At 34.3% G+C, this 15000-nt stretch overlaps 1 protein-coding gene and 1 non-coding gene across 6 annotated transcripts in view; both read left to right on the forward strand.

Moving 5' to 3' along the window:
• LOC115224851 (transcription factor mef2A-like) overlaps positions 1-15000 on the forward strand; it is a 784816-nt gene that overhangs the window by 555853 nt on the left and 213963 nt on the right. The gene's annotated exons all lie outside the window — the stretch shown is intronic.
• On the forward strand, positions 5840-5946 carry LOC115224925. The gene has a single exon (XR_003882906.1). It is a non-coding gene; the product is annotated as a U6 spliceosomal RNA (small nuclear RNA).

Consider the following 15000-nt stretch of genomic DNA (forward strand, 5'->3'; position numbering starts at 1 on the left):
TACTATAGGCACAATGCCTGAAATTTTGGGAAAAGGGGTAAGTTGGTTACATCAACCCCAGTACTTGATTGGCACTTATTTCATTGACACCTCCAAGAATGTAAAGCAAAGCTGACCTCAACAGAATCTGAGCTCAAAACCTAAGGGCAGACGAAATGCCACTGAACAATTTATCCAGTGTGCTAAACAGTTCTGCTGCCTCAGTAATAATAATGATGATAATAATAATAATAACAACAACAACAACAGCAACAGCAGCAGCAGCAATAATAATAATTTGTTACGTTTGTACTAGTAGGAGGGCAGCCAATCAAATCAATGCCAGTACTTTTTCAACTGTTGTTTTGCTCTTATCTAAAACATTTTCTTCGCTGCAGTTAGCTTTATCTTATTTCTAGAAATGAATTCAGTTTTGAATATTAGTCTGACTTTTCTGCAATTTTTTAACTTTCACTTTCGTTTCTGTATGTTGTTTCTTTATCAGTTTTATCACTCCTAAGTATTTGATTGTGTAGTTCTCTTCTGATTCTCTGATTCCAGTGACTAAATCTAATTTTATATTTTCAGTGTTAGTTTATTTGTCTCTTATTTTAAAAACTTTTACAAATTTTGCTTCATCTATACTTATTTTAAAGTGGCAAACTGACAGAATTGTTAGCTCATGGGACAAAATGCTTAGCAGCATCACTTCAAGCTCTTTGCATTCTGAGTTCAAATTCTACTGAGATCAACTTCACCTTTCATCGTTTCGGAGCTAGTAAAATAAAGTGCTGGTCAAGTACTTCAGTCAATGTAACAGACTTTAGGATTTGTTATATTTAAAATTTACCCAATTCACCAGTAACTGCAATTTATAATCATGCACCTCTGTCTAGCATTATTTCTGTTTCTCTGGTCCAAGATTATTGCTTTCCAGGTGAGAATACAGTAGTTGTAAGGGCTTTTATATATATATATATATATATATATCCAGAGACCTGTATTTTGAGAGCCTCAGGGGATTTTGATGTTTTTATGGGGTGGGATGGGTTGGTGGGGAAACCTGCAATATTTTCCCCTCATAACTAATCCAGTATTGATCCTGGTCTTTTAACTAATTCTATGAATGCTGTTTCCTTGGATTCATGAGTATTTGTTAAGTATTTCTGCCAGATATTAGGAACGTTGTCAATCTTAAAGCTTTCCAATTGCTGATAGATTTTATTGTTTTGCTAACTAATCCTAGTTAGTTATAATGGGTGAGTTATATTTGCAGTATTTTTTCTTTCTTATCAGATTTTCCCCCCTTTCTAATCCCCATGATTAGAAGGTGGTGAGCTGATAGAATCATTAGCATGTCAGACAAAATACTTTGCAGCACTTCTTCTAGCTCTTTATATTCTCTTTAAAGTTATCCCCTTTGCTTGAGAGTTTTAGATTTTAACATGTTAACCACATGTACCACCAGTGGATCACCGTAAACTTCGCACAGTCACCATATGCACCACTACTAGTATATTTTCATAATCTGAGAAAATATTCTATTCTGTATCTTTGACATGGTTTCATCATCACCAGCATCATCATTTAATGTCTGTTTTCTCTAATGGCATGGATTGGATTGCTTGACAGGAACTGGTAAGGTCAGAGGCTGCACAAGGTTCTATTGTCTGGTTTAGCTTGGTTTCTATGACTGGATGCCCTTCCTAATGCAAACCTCTCCACAGAGTGTACAGGATACTTTTTTATGTGACACCAGCACCAGTATTTTTTTTACATGGCACCAGCAACCACACCAACACTTTTACATGGTACTATGGTTTTAGGATCTCAATTCTGTTGTGGTGGGCAGGTCTAAGGTTATTTAGATAACATGAGTGCTAAATATTAAAGTTTAATTATGGAATATTGTAAAAATGCAAAAAAAAAAAAATTATATTTCCTCTTAATTAAACAGTATGCAGAGTGACTGGATATATGCAGTGCTACTGCTAAGTTTCAGTTAATGTGATAATTACCCCAAGAAGGAAATTTTTTTCCAATTGCCAGAATAATCTCAGTGAGACAGAATTTTTCAATTCCTGTGTGTGTGCATATGGATGTTTGTGTGTTTGAATCTCCTTGTCTTCGCATTGTGATAATTGTAAAATGAGCAACTTTGTCCTGCATGCAGTGTCCTTTGCTTCCAATCTTCAGTGAAAAACATGTCCACCCACAGGAAATATTACCTTACTTGGAAACAAGTATGGGTTAGTGACAGGAAGGGCATCATAATTTAAGGCTTTAGAAAGCCCAGACAAATGTTTGAGTGTCTTGGAAAAAACGTTATTCATTATTTTGTTCTACACAGCTATGATTAATAAAATGAAGTAATATGATTGATTAAACATACAAAGTACTTTTCCATTTTTTTCTAAATTCTTTTTAAAATTTTAAAACATAGTATTAATTCAGAGCAGACCTAGAGCTAAACAATAGCAACAACAACATATACACCCCAACCTAGTTGCACAATTTGCTAGAAAAAGCAACCAAACCTCCTTCAAATCACACCCTACGTCTTAGAAATTGGGAGGACAGACTGGAAATTTAGTTTTGGCCACATTTCGTCTTAGTCCTGTTCAGTGACGGATATCCTAAGGCTAAATAATATGTACAATAACAGAAAGTACAAGCCAATGAGGTAGCTTCAACATTGTCAACCAGTTTGTTAACAATAGCAGCTAAACCTCTTTTAAATCACACCCTACCTCTTAGAAGATGGAAGACAAACTGGAAGTCTAGTTTTGACAATGTTTCATCGTAGCCCTGCTCAATGTAGGATATCTTAGGACTAAACATGTACAGTAATAACAATAACGAGTACAAGCCACTTAGGCAGCTTCTACATTATCATCCAGTTTACTAGAAATAGCTGCCAAACTTCCTTCACTTCACACCCTACCTCTTAAAAATGGAAGGAATAGATTGGTTGATGTGGTCAGGGAAATCTAGTGTTTACCACGTTTCTGCATAGTCCTACTCAATGAAGGACATCCTAGGGCTAAACAACATCATATACAACAGTAACAACAAGTATGAGCCAATTAGACAGCTTCTACATTGTCATCCAATCTGCTAGAAATAGCAGTCAAACTTTCTTTGCTTCACATCCTGCCTCCTAAAAATGGGAAGAACAGACTGGTTGATGTTGTTTGGGAAATCTAGGGTTAACAACGTTGCATCATAGTCCTGCTCAACACTAAACAACAACATGAACAACCCAATGAGTTAGCTTCTACATCAGGCATAGCAACCTTCTTTGAGAAGTGGGCCACATGGGACATGATTCATCATAAGACAGACCCCACTACATAAAAAATTTAAGGTAATTTTTTGTTATGCATACCATTCAGAAAGTCCCACATGCCACAGTTTTCCGATGAATTTTCAACTTTGTTGCCTAGTTTCCTAGAAACAGCATCCAAACCTCCATTAAATCACACCCTACCCCTTAAAAATGGGAGGACAGACTGGATGATGTAGTCAGGGAAATCTAGTCATGACCATCTTTCTTCATACTCCTGCTCATTGAAGGGCATCCTAGGGCTAAACAACAACAACAATTGCTGCAGCAGCGGCAGTAGCAGCAGCAATGCTGTACATAGAATTTTTGAATTGCTTTTTAAGTTTCACCATATTTGATCATTATTTTATTTGATGTCATGCAACGAGGAACAAGACATGGTTCTTTGACACCAGGAATACTTACTTTGGCAATATGATCAAAGCCAGCCGACATTGTGGTGAAAAATGTTAATACTTTGGTATTTTGTAGTTCAACGTACTGTGAAGAGATGCAAGACATTTAAGAAATTTACAAACAGATTTGATAAGTTTCACTTCACTTGCTAACTTTACTCCTGTATATTATATATGTCTGTGTATGTGTGTGCTTATTAGTGCATTTCTGAATGTGTGTGTGTGTTGTGAGTATGTATGTGTTTGTGTAAATGTGTGTGTGGGTGAGTATATGTGCTTGTGTGTTAGTGCATGTGTGAGTGAGTGTGTTTGTGGGTTAGTGTGTGTGAGTGAGTGTGTGTTTGTGGGTTAGTGTGTGTAAGTGAGTGTGTGTTTGTGGGTTAGTGTGTGTGAGTGAGTGTGTGTTTGTAGGTTAGTGTGTGTGAGTGAGTGTGTGTTTGTGGGTTAGTGTGTGTGAGCAGGAGGGTGTATGTGTGGGGGTTAGTGTGTGTGTGAGCGATTGAGTGGGTTAGTGAGTGAGCGTCTGTATATGTCTGTGTGTGTTTGTGTATATATGTATGTGAATGACTGACTATGTTTGTAATAGAGTGGGTGTATATTTGTCTTAATGTGTGTCTGTTAGTGTGTATGGGCTCATATGTGTGTATGAGCGTAAGTATGTATTAGTGTTTGCATGTTTGCGTGTGTGTGTGTGTGTGTGTGGTGATGTGACAAGGGAAGAAAAATTTATATCTAAAAATCGATCTGTAGAAATTTAGGTATTCTCTCTGTTGGTACATGGCAGCAAATTGGTTAGCATAATTAGAGCATTAGATCAAATACCTCATAGTACTTGGGTCCGTCCTTCTGGGCTCTAAGTTCAAATCCTGCCACAGTTGCTTTTACCTTTCATTCTTGAAAAAGGCAGTGTGTTGGCAGAATTATTATCATATCAGACAAAATGCTTGATAGTATTTCTTCTGATGGAGTACTCCTATATATGTATATGTATGTATATACGTATATATATATATATATATATATATATATATAATATGTTTGTTGAAATGGAAAGATGAATTATCTTTGAAACATGTGTAGAATGTAATAAAAGGAATTCTGTGCAATCTTCGTTCAACTCCATTTCTTCCATTCACTAATTATCTCTCTATATAAAACGGATAGTTTGTCTGTGCGTTTTCTGTGTGTCTGTTTTCTCGTACCCTCACTCTGACCACGGCTTTCACCGATTCTGATGAAACTTGACACACACATAGCCCAATGTCATAATTCAAAACTAACGCAGCGAAAATTTTGAAAAGTTCCCCCAGTTCTGAAAAAATCGATAAATTCGACATGGGGTCGAGAATCAGAACCCAAACCACAGACCGTCTAGGGGACGCAACTCCACCTTTTTTAACTCTCAAAAAAAATTTACCATCATTTTTTTCCATTTTTTGCTTTTTTGGGCTATAACTCTCTAAAAATGCTTTATAGTTATTCCTTACAAACCTGAGCAACGCCGGGCGATACTGCTAGTATATATATATATATATTCATTCATACATACAGAGTTCACCAAAACAGGTATACACACTTCAAGAAAGGAAAAATCTGTATAGATATTTTAATTTAGTGTTATTGCAATTTGATAAAACATTGAAAGAGGTATCTATATTTATTGAAGTTCTTATACAGATTTTTCCTTTCCTAAAGTGTGTATACATTTTGTGAGGGACTCTGTATGTATATATAATAATTATAATAATAATAATAATAATAATAATAATAGGGAGTATAACTCCAAACTTACAGGGAAAAATTCAATTTAGTATTAAATCAAATTTCACAATATAAATATATAAAATTTAAATTAGAGATAAAACTACTATTATGCAATTCAAACAATGACAGACATAAACCAAAACATAAATAACAAATAAAAAATATTTTTATAAAACATATAACTAGATCACAAAAAGTATATATAATGATTATTCATTTTTATACTTTTTGTGATCTAGTTATATGTTATATAAAAATATTTTTTTTTTGTTATTCATGTCTTTGCTTCTGTCTGTCATTGTTTGAATTGCATAATAGTGGTTTTATCTCTAATTTAAATTTCATATATATATATATACTAGCTACGGCGGTACATATTCTAAAATTGGAACGATACAGAGAAGATTAGCATGGCCCCTGCGCAAGGATGACACGCAAATTCGTGAAGCGTTCCATATTTTTCCGGGCCGACCAATGCTTGTGAGTGGAGTTGGTAGACGGAAACTGAAAGAAGCCTGTCGTATATGTAATATAATATATGTGTGTGTTTGTGTGTCTGTGGTTTGTCCCCCTAGCATCGCTTGACAACCGATGCTGGTGTGTTTACGTCCCCGTCACTTAGCGGTTCGGCAAAAAAGAGACCGATAGAATAAGTACTGGGCTTATAAAGAATAAGTCCCGGGGTCGATTTGCTCGATTAAAGGCGGTGCTCCAGCATGGCCGCAGTCAAATGACTGAAACAAGTAAAAGAGAAAAAGAGAAGAGATATATATATATATATATATATATATATATAGGCTATGGCTCAGCATGGTTGCAGTCCAATGACTGAAGCGAGCTAAAGGTAGAAGATGATATAGTTCAATGAAAAGGGATTTAGTTTTTATGACTGGGCACAGGAAAATCCCAAAACAAATGAAAAAAATGCTTATGCAAATCAAAGATAGGAATACATCTTTATTCAGAACTCAAACTGAGAAAGGGCGGAGGGTTTTCTACAAACTTTAACCCTTTAGCATTTATACCGGCCATATCCAGCCAAAAGTATTCTGCCTGTTTTATGTTCAAACTGACCATGTCTGACCTCTCACACCAACCCTACAATATCATTTTAAAAATTAACAGCTACCTCATCAAAATCTCATAGTTACAAGACAATGTATGATTAGTTCAAAACAAAGTGGATGAAAAAGCATTAATTTTGGTAGAATAATGCAAACACTAAAGGGTTAAGTATTTTATCTGGGACACTAACAATTCTGCCTGCTCATTGCCTTATAAATAAGTAATATTAATTTCTAACATACGCACAAGGCTACATACTCTGCAAGGAGTTGATGATACTGACCTGTTTATTAAACTGGTACATTGGGGAGGGGGGAAGATGTATGTATTTATGTATATTTTCCAATGTTCTTTAAGCAGTATTTTGTCCATCTTTACATTCTGAGTTCAAATTCCACTGAGGTCAACTTTGCCTTTCATCCTTTCAGGGTTGATGAAATAAGTACCAGTTGAACACTGGGAGTCGATGTAATCAGCCTCCTACTTCCCAAAACTTGCTGGCCTTGTGCCAAAATTTGAAACCAATATTACTAATAATTTGCTAAAATGGTTTAAAATTAGTCTGAAACTCTGGCAGTAGCTCTATGAAGAAATAAGAAATTATGGTAATTTCTGTAGAAGAATGGTGACCAGTGCAAATCAGTAGACTATTAACCTCATCTTCTGTGTGTCATTTTTGTATTATTATTATTGTTTTGTGTTGTTGTTTTTTTTATCTACACAAATAATAGTAATTGAGATGAATTAGAAACAATCACTGTGTTATGTCTATTGATTGGGTAATTTCCGGTTTTACTGTTTTTGTTTTGGTTTGTTTTTTGCCAAGTGCCAAGTTCATATTTATATTGGGGGGGGGGGAGATGTATGTATTTATGTATACTTACATGTGTATGAATGTGTTGGTGTATGTATGTGTATATGCATATATATTTATACACGTATGCGTGTTCATATACATATAGTAATATATATTCATTCATATATATGTATATGTATATATATATATACACACACATATATATATGTATATATATATATACATATATATATATATGTGTGTATATGCATGTGAGTGGATATGTATGTATATATACTCATATATATATGCATATAATATGAGAACAAATGGAATTATTAAGTGGTGTGTGCAAAACTCTAGCCTCTTGACTCAATTTTGTAAGTTTTGCCTGATTAGAAATATATGAATTTGCATACACACACACACACACACACACACACACACACACACATATATATATATATATATGTACATACACATACATACACACACACACACACACACATGTATGTTTCGTATCTGCTATATAATTCCATTTCAATCTTCATAAACTATAACTATTTGCAAACCAGAACCACCTTGGTATAAAAAATTTCCAACTTATCCCTAATTCACACTCTACCATGAAACATTAAGATTAAATTAGGATCTTCTTCGTCCTAAGTAAAACAAAGCAGACAAATCAATGAGAGTGAGTATATTGTTTAACAAGAATGTAAAACATATTTAACAAAGTCGGGGAACTCCCCTCCTCAGCTGTCAATCAGATATCAATGTGATTTTGACACCTTATACTCATTTTTAAAACACAATTCACACAATACACATAAATACACTCTCACACTTATATATATGTACATACATACATGCACATCTCTGTGTATTCACACAGCATATTATATCATATCAAAACTGGTTGATTAATTTTGAATAAGTTAGGTTTGCGTAGTTAAAAATCTGATAAGAATAAATAGATTATTTATGGTTTATGGATGTTTTTTTCTTAATAATTGGATCTCTTGAGATGAGCTCAAATGTTTTCACATTTGAGAAGAAGAAAAAAAAACAAATAAATGACTAATTGAATAAATAAAGAAACTAAATTAATATATTTCTTTGAGAAATTGTTGTTTCTTTCTTGAAGCAATTTCTGTTGCTTTCTTGATTTTACATTATCATTTTTTTTTAAAGATTATTGCTAACATTTATACTGCAGTGAACTAATGACAAAAGATAGCTGTTTTACCGATCTTTACTGCTTCTGGTGTATATAATTGTCGTCTTACTCTTTATATGTGTGTGTATGTATATGTGCATGTGTGTGTGTGTAATGTATACATGAAAGAGGTGCAAGTGTAGATGTGTGGTTAACAACTTTTCTTCCAAATCACATGGCTTTTGGTTCAGTCTCAATGCATGATACATTGGGTGAGTATTTTCTACTATGGCTCTAGGTCAACCAAACCACAGTGAGTGAATTTGATAAACAGAAACTGAAAGAAACTCATCATGTGTGTATGTGTGTGTGTGTATCTCTTTGTCTTGACATCATGTGATAGTTGTAAATGAGTGTTACTATCATACAAGCACTGTCATTCATTTTCAATACTCTGCAAAAGCATGTTTGGTCATGGGGAAATATTACCATGCTTCAAAACAGGCAAAGGATTGGTGACAGCAAGGGCATTCGGCTGTAGAAATAGAAATTCTGTCTCCATAGAAAAGTGGGTGTTAGAATGATGATCATCATCATCATTGTTTGAGACAATGGAATTTACCATGCTACGCCAGACTTCACGGTCCATCATAGCATTACGGAGGTCCTGTTGCTTGATGCCTGTATCCCAGGAGATTACATCAGGGTAGGAGAGTGTGCACCCTCTGGTATCGCGAGTAGATGGCTTCCAGAGGAGAAGAGTAGAAATTACCTCTTTTTCAGCTCTACAACAATGTCCAGCAAACTGGACTCTCCTACCTTTCACAAGAGATGACACAGGTGGTAGTTTCCTATATATTTGTGCTTTGGTTGGATGACGCTTCCACAAGAGATTTTGAGCTCTCATAAGGAGGCGAGTGTAGATTCCATCCAACCGCCTCTCAAGCTTCTTTGATAACGTCCAGGTTTCTGTGCCATATAGTAGAATTGGTTTGACTGTTAAAATGATATTGCCACTACTATAGACAAAGACAACAATATGTGTGTGTGTGCGTGTGTATGTGTGTCATCATTTAACATCTGTCTTCCATGCTGACATGGATTTGACAGTTCGACAGGAACCAGCCAGGTAGAAGACTACACTAGGCTCCTGTGTCTGTTTTGGCATGGTTTTTGCAGCTGGATGCCCTTCCTAACACCAACCACCCTATATATTGAACTGAGTGCTTTTTACATGGCACCAGCACAGGCAAGGTTAGTTTTGGCATAGATTTTACATGTGTGTGTGTGTGTGTGTGTGTATACAGGGGTTGGACAAAATAATGGAAACACTTTAAAATTTCAAGTGGATGATAAAATGATGATGGTGATGATGATGATGATGATAAAAGACCTTGATCATGGAAAGGTTGGGAGCCACTGTTCTGGAAGGTCGATGTTGTTGCATGGCCATAGTCCAATGACAGAAACAAGTAAATAAATAAATAAAAGAAATATAACAAACTCTCTTTCTCTCTATCTCCTCTCCTTCTCCCTTATTCTCTCTCACCAATTTGCTTATTTTTTACTTTAATTCTCATTTAAAATCGCTTTCCTTTTCTACTACCTTTATTTTTTCATATTCTATGGATTTCCCTTCTTTCCTTTTATTCATGTTTCTTAAAGATTATCCTGGTTTAGATGTCTTAATCCTGAATCTCCCTTTAATCTACTTATTTAACCATAATTTCCTCTATGTCTTTTTATAACCCACCAACTGACTGTTACTATGTTATTATCTAACTATATACATCCCATCCAGCTCTCGTGACCACCAACCACTCCTTGTAAACATCACTTTGTTATTAAAACCTATTAAAATGTTTTCACCAAAAGTTAAAGCAAATCAAAGCAACAATTGATTTCATTGTTAATTGTTTGTTTCTTTTTAATAGAGAACTAATTTTAAATTTATTCCAAGGCATTTCTTGCTATATACTGCCAACAGTAGTATATTGTATTGTAAGTTCTATGAATGCAATAGTGCTGACTATACAGGGTGGGTTTTTTTATAGTTGGGGTGTTGGACGTTTTTTTTTTTTTTGGTTCCTCCCCTCCCCCGTCTGATAACACAGCTCTGTGCAAAAAGGCATTGTGTCCAAACTCCATGATATCGATGTTTTCTGGTGCCTGATTATATAGCCATGCAACGTATTGATTCACAGCTTGAAATAAGCACAAAAACTCTAACAAAATTATTTTCCTTTGTGCATGAAAGGGATTAATTTGGAGTGGCTAAGAATGTGTGGGGTTTTTTCTCTTTCTTTTTTCTTCTTCCCCTTTTTTCTTTTGATAACTATCTTGGTAAATTTAATAATAATAATTATTATCATCAACATTATTCTTATCATCATCATCATTATTATTATCATTATTATTAATTTTTGTTGCTGCTATTATTATTATTATTATTATTATTATTATTAAATGCCTTTTTTGTTTGTTTTTTTTTTGTTTTCTTTTTAGTAGGGGTTATTTTTGTTGTTGAATCATCTTAATTTCTTTTTATACCAATTAAATAGTTTCACTTTTGCCATATTTGGATTGATTCCAACTACGTACACTGGTAGCAGAGAGGAAAAAAAAAGCCAATCCTATTTTTGTAAGCTCTTAGATAAGATTTAAAAACAATTTCTTTTTTATATTCCAAATATTTATCACTAGCCATTTTGTGATCAGATTTTAACCCTTTGCCTTTCCTATTTATCATATGTAATACACAGGACATCTTTCCATGACATCCATGCAGCATATATGATACACATTCCCAATTTTTTACAACCACCAGAGTAATTTGGAATATATGAAAGGAAGGCTTTATATTACTCAGAATTTTTTGAAATAAGGACTGGCTAAAAGTTAGACACAGGCCTGGTTGTGTAGTAAAAAGTTTACTTCCCAACCACATGATTCCAGGTTCAGTCCCACTGCATGGCACCTTGGGCAAGTGTCTTCTACTATAACCTCAGGCTAAATAAAGCCTTGTGAGTGGAATTGGTAGACAGAAACTCAAAGAAGCCCATTGTGTGTATGTGTGTGTGTGTGTGTGTGGTGTGTGTGTGTGTGTGTGTGTGTGTGTCCAACCACCAATTGACAACTGGTGTTGGTGTGTCTATGTCCTTGTAACTTAACAGTTTGTCAAAAGTGACTGATAGAATAAATACAAGGCTTTAAAAAAAATAAATACTGAGGTGAATTCATTCAACTAAAAAGTTCTTCGAGGTAGTGCCCCAGCATGGCCAGAGTCTAATGACTGAAACAAGTAAAAGAAATAAGCATGGGTGTTTAGGACAAGTTTATGAAAATGCTTTGAATGGGCAAAGGGTTAATAAAATTCACCCTAAAAGGGTTTTAGTTACAATGTTGAATTTAGAGATAGTAAATTACTTAACCATTTCGTTATTAAATTGTGATGTAATCTGGAGAATCTGTTGAATGGTTAAAGTTTTGGACAAAGTGTTTTGCAATATTAACTATTTCTTTTATTTGTTTCAATCATTGAGCTGCAGCCATGCTGTAGTACCAGAAGGGTTTAGTCAAGCAAATTGACCCCACTACTTAGTTTTTAAGCCTAGCACTTATTCTATAGATCTGATTTGCCAAACTGCTTAGTTATGGGGACATAAACAAACCAACACTGGTGTCAAGCAGTGGGTGGGACAAACACAATGACATATACACATCTGCACACACACACACACACACACACACACCACACACAGGGATTCCACACAGTTTCTATCTAACAAATTCATACCCAAGGCATTGATCAGCTGAGAGCTATAGTAGAAAACACTTGAACCCTAAACAAAGTGGGCTTGAACCCTAAATAATCTGGTTGCAAAGCAAGTTCCTTAGTCACACAACCATGCCTGCTTGCTAAAGGTTTGAACAAAATACATTTGCAGTATTTGTTCTAGCTCTTTGCATTCCTGCTGGAGTCAACTTTGCCTTTCATCCTTCCATGGGATCAATAAAGCGCCAGTCAAGTTCAGGATTGATATAATTACTTGTTCCATTCCTCACTCCTTCCATATTTCTGGTTTTTGTACGGAAGTAAAAATTATCATATTTAGCCAATGTTTCAGACATAACATAAAACATTCTTATCTCAAATTATGGAGAAAGGTTCAAATTTAGATGTGATTTTATTAACCCTTTCGTTACCAACCTGGCTGAAACCAGCTCTGGCTCTGTAGTACAAATGTCTTGTTTTCATAATTTTTTAATTAAAATCTTCCACCAAACCTTTGCCACAATTTATGTTCCTAACACTAACTTAATGATAACTAAGTTGTTTTACTAAATTCTTTGTTATATTTAAAATAATTGAAAGAAACACAGAGCATCTCAAAATAAATACAGTAATGAAAGGGTTAAAGCTGATATTTTTGTATCATAGACCAGAGGTGATTACTTGCAAGTTGTTTAAGAGATTGAGGTAATGCAATGCATTAAAAAAAAAAAAGAATGTGTTAGCAAAATATGTGTGTTTGTGTCAGTGTATTGTTGTCTACTTATTTTGACATTACATGATCGTTGCAAATGAATGTTATCATTCAAGCAGTGTCTTTCATTCCTCTTTCATAAAACCATGTCTGGTCATAGAGAAATATCACTTTACATGGAAATAGGAAACACATCTAGATACATGAACTTTACCTCAATGAAAATTCTGTCCAACCCATGCAAGCATGGAAAAGTGGATGTTAAAACGACGATGATGATGATGATGGTAATAGCTGTGTAGAGAGATTTACATATTTCTGGGTTAAATTGTATTGCATACAACTACGAGCATTTGTGCTCTATCATAGCTCTGCATTGACTAAAGCCTGGTAGAGAGATATATATAGTTATAGATAAAGAAACTGAGTGATTGATCAATCAATTTATGAAGTGATTGAGTTAGAATTTAACACTTCTGTTACCATGTTTCTGTTAAAATTATATTGCCTTTGTTTCCACTCATTTCGAAAATGAAGAATTTAGCAAAATAATTTTGTCATTATTAAGTTGATATTTGAATCATGAATAAACATAAAATCTTGATGGAAGGTTTTAATTTAGATAACTTAAACCTGCGTTTTACCATATTTCTGTTGAAATACACTGCATTTGTTTCAATTGATTCTTTTAAATGTTGATAAATTTAGTAAAATAACTTTGTCATTATCAAACTAGCATTTGAAATATATCAACAGGAAATTTTCATGGAAGGTTTTAATTTTGACCTCTTTAAAACAGCAAGTTTGTATTATAGACCTAGGAGCTAATTGGTATCAAAAGGGTTAAGTAAAGCTGGTTGTCCCAATTCAGAGGCTTTCACTTGCTTTCACCTTTTGACATGTTAGCAGCAATAAAAAAAATGTAGGACTTACTCATAATCACAAAGTATTTGATAAAAAAAATATTGATTGGTTGTGAAAGGTTTTTTTCTTTTTTTTTTCTCTCTGCTGGTGTTTGGGGTGAAGAAGTAATATATTTTTTGATTGGTTGTAATTAGTCTTCTTTGAAAAGAACAGGAAAATATAAGATGTTGATTGTTACATTGTATGGAGGAGAAGCGGGTAATTGGAAAAAGAGAGCAGGAAGAAAGATGTAGTGGGGTGTGGGTCAAGTGTGGAACAAAATGTAATGAATTTATGAAGGTATATGTGTGTAGTGGTAGGCTAGATTAAATTTTGAACCTGTAAAAATGTGGTTCATATTTCATCAGCTTAATCTCATATTGTACCCTCCTTTAACCCTTCAGCATCCAGATTACTTTATCAAATATTATGCTTATTTATTCATTCATTTCAATTAATTATGTATTATGTTGTAGCTCCATCATTTCAAATTAAGTGATTGTTTACTTTTAGAATGACATTGTAGAGGAGGTGTGAAAGGCCAGATCTAGCTGGTTTCAACTTAAAACAAGTAGGATATTTGGGCCAGATATAACTGGTTTAAATTCTAAACAGTCAATCACATCACTCACAATAACTCATCCAAGTTTTCAAATGTTATATTCCAAATCAGTTTTTGTTAACATTTAACATAATAATATTTAATTAAGGTTTACAGCTCAAAGAAATTTACTCTCAGGGTTAACTTCAATGAGAAATGCTAAGTGTAATGGAAATAGACTACATATGAGTAAATAACTTACTACTAATACTGTGAGCTTTTACTGTTTTTTAATAAGGCACACCTGAAAACATGTGGTTGCCAAGCGAGCTTCACTCAGAAGCTCACTTTAAACCACATGGTTTCAAGTTCAGTCTCACTGCATGACACTTTGGGCAAGTGTCTTCTACTAAAACTCTGGGTGGACCAATGCCTTGTGAGTGAGTTTGGTAGATGCAAACTGTGTGGAAGCTTGTCATGTATGCATGTGCATCTGTATATGTGTGTGTTTGTGTATGTGTTTATGTATGCACATATATACATGCATACATACATATATGCACAC

Source organism: Octopus sinensis, linkage group LG26 (assembly GCF_006345805.1).
Source record: "Octopus sinensis linkage group LG26, ASM634580v1, whole genome shotgun sequence".
NCBI lineage: Eukaryota > Metazoa > Mollusca > Cephalopoda > Octopoda > Octopodidae > Octopus > Octopus sinensis.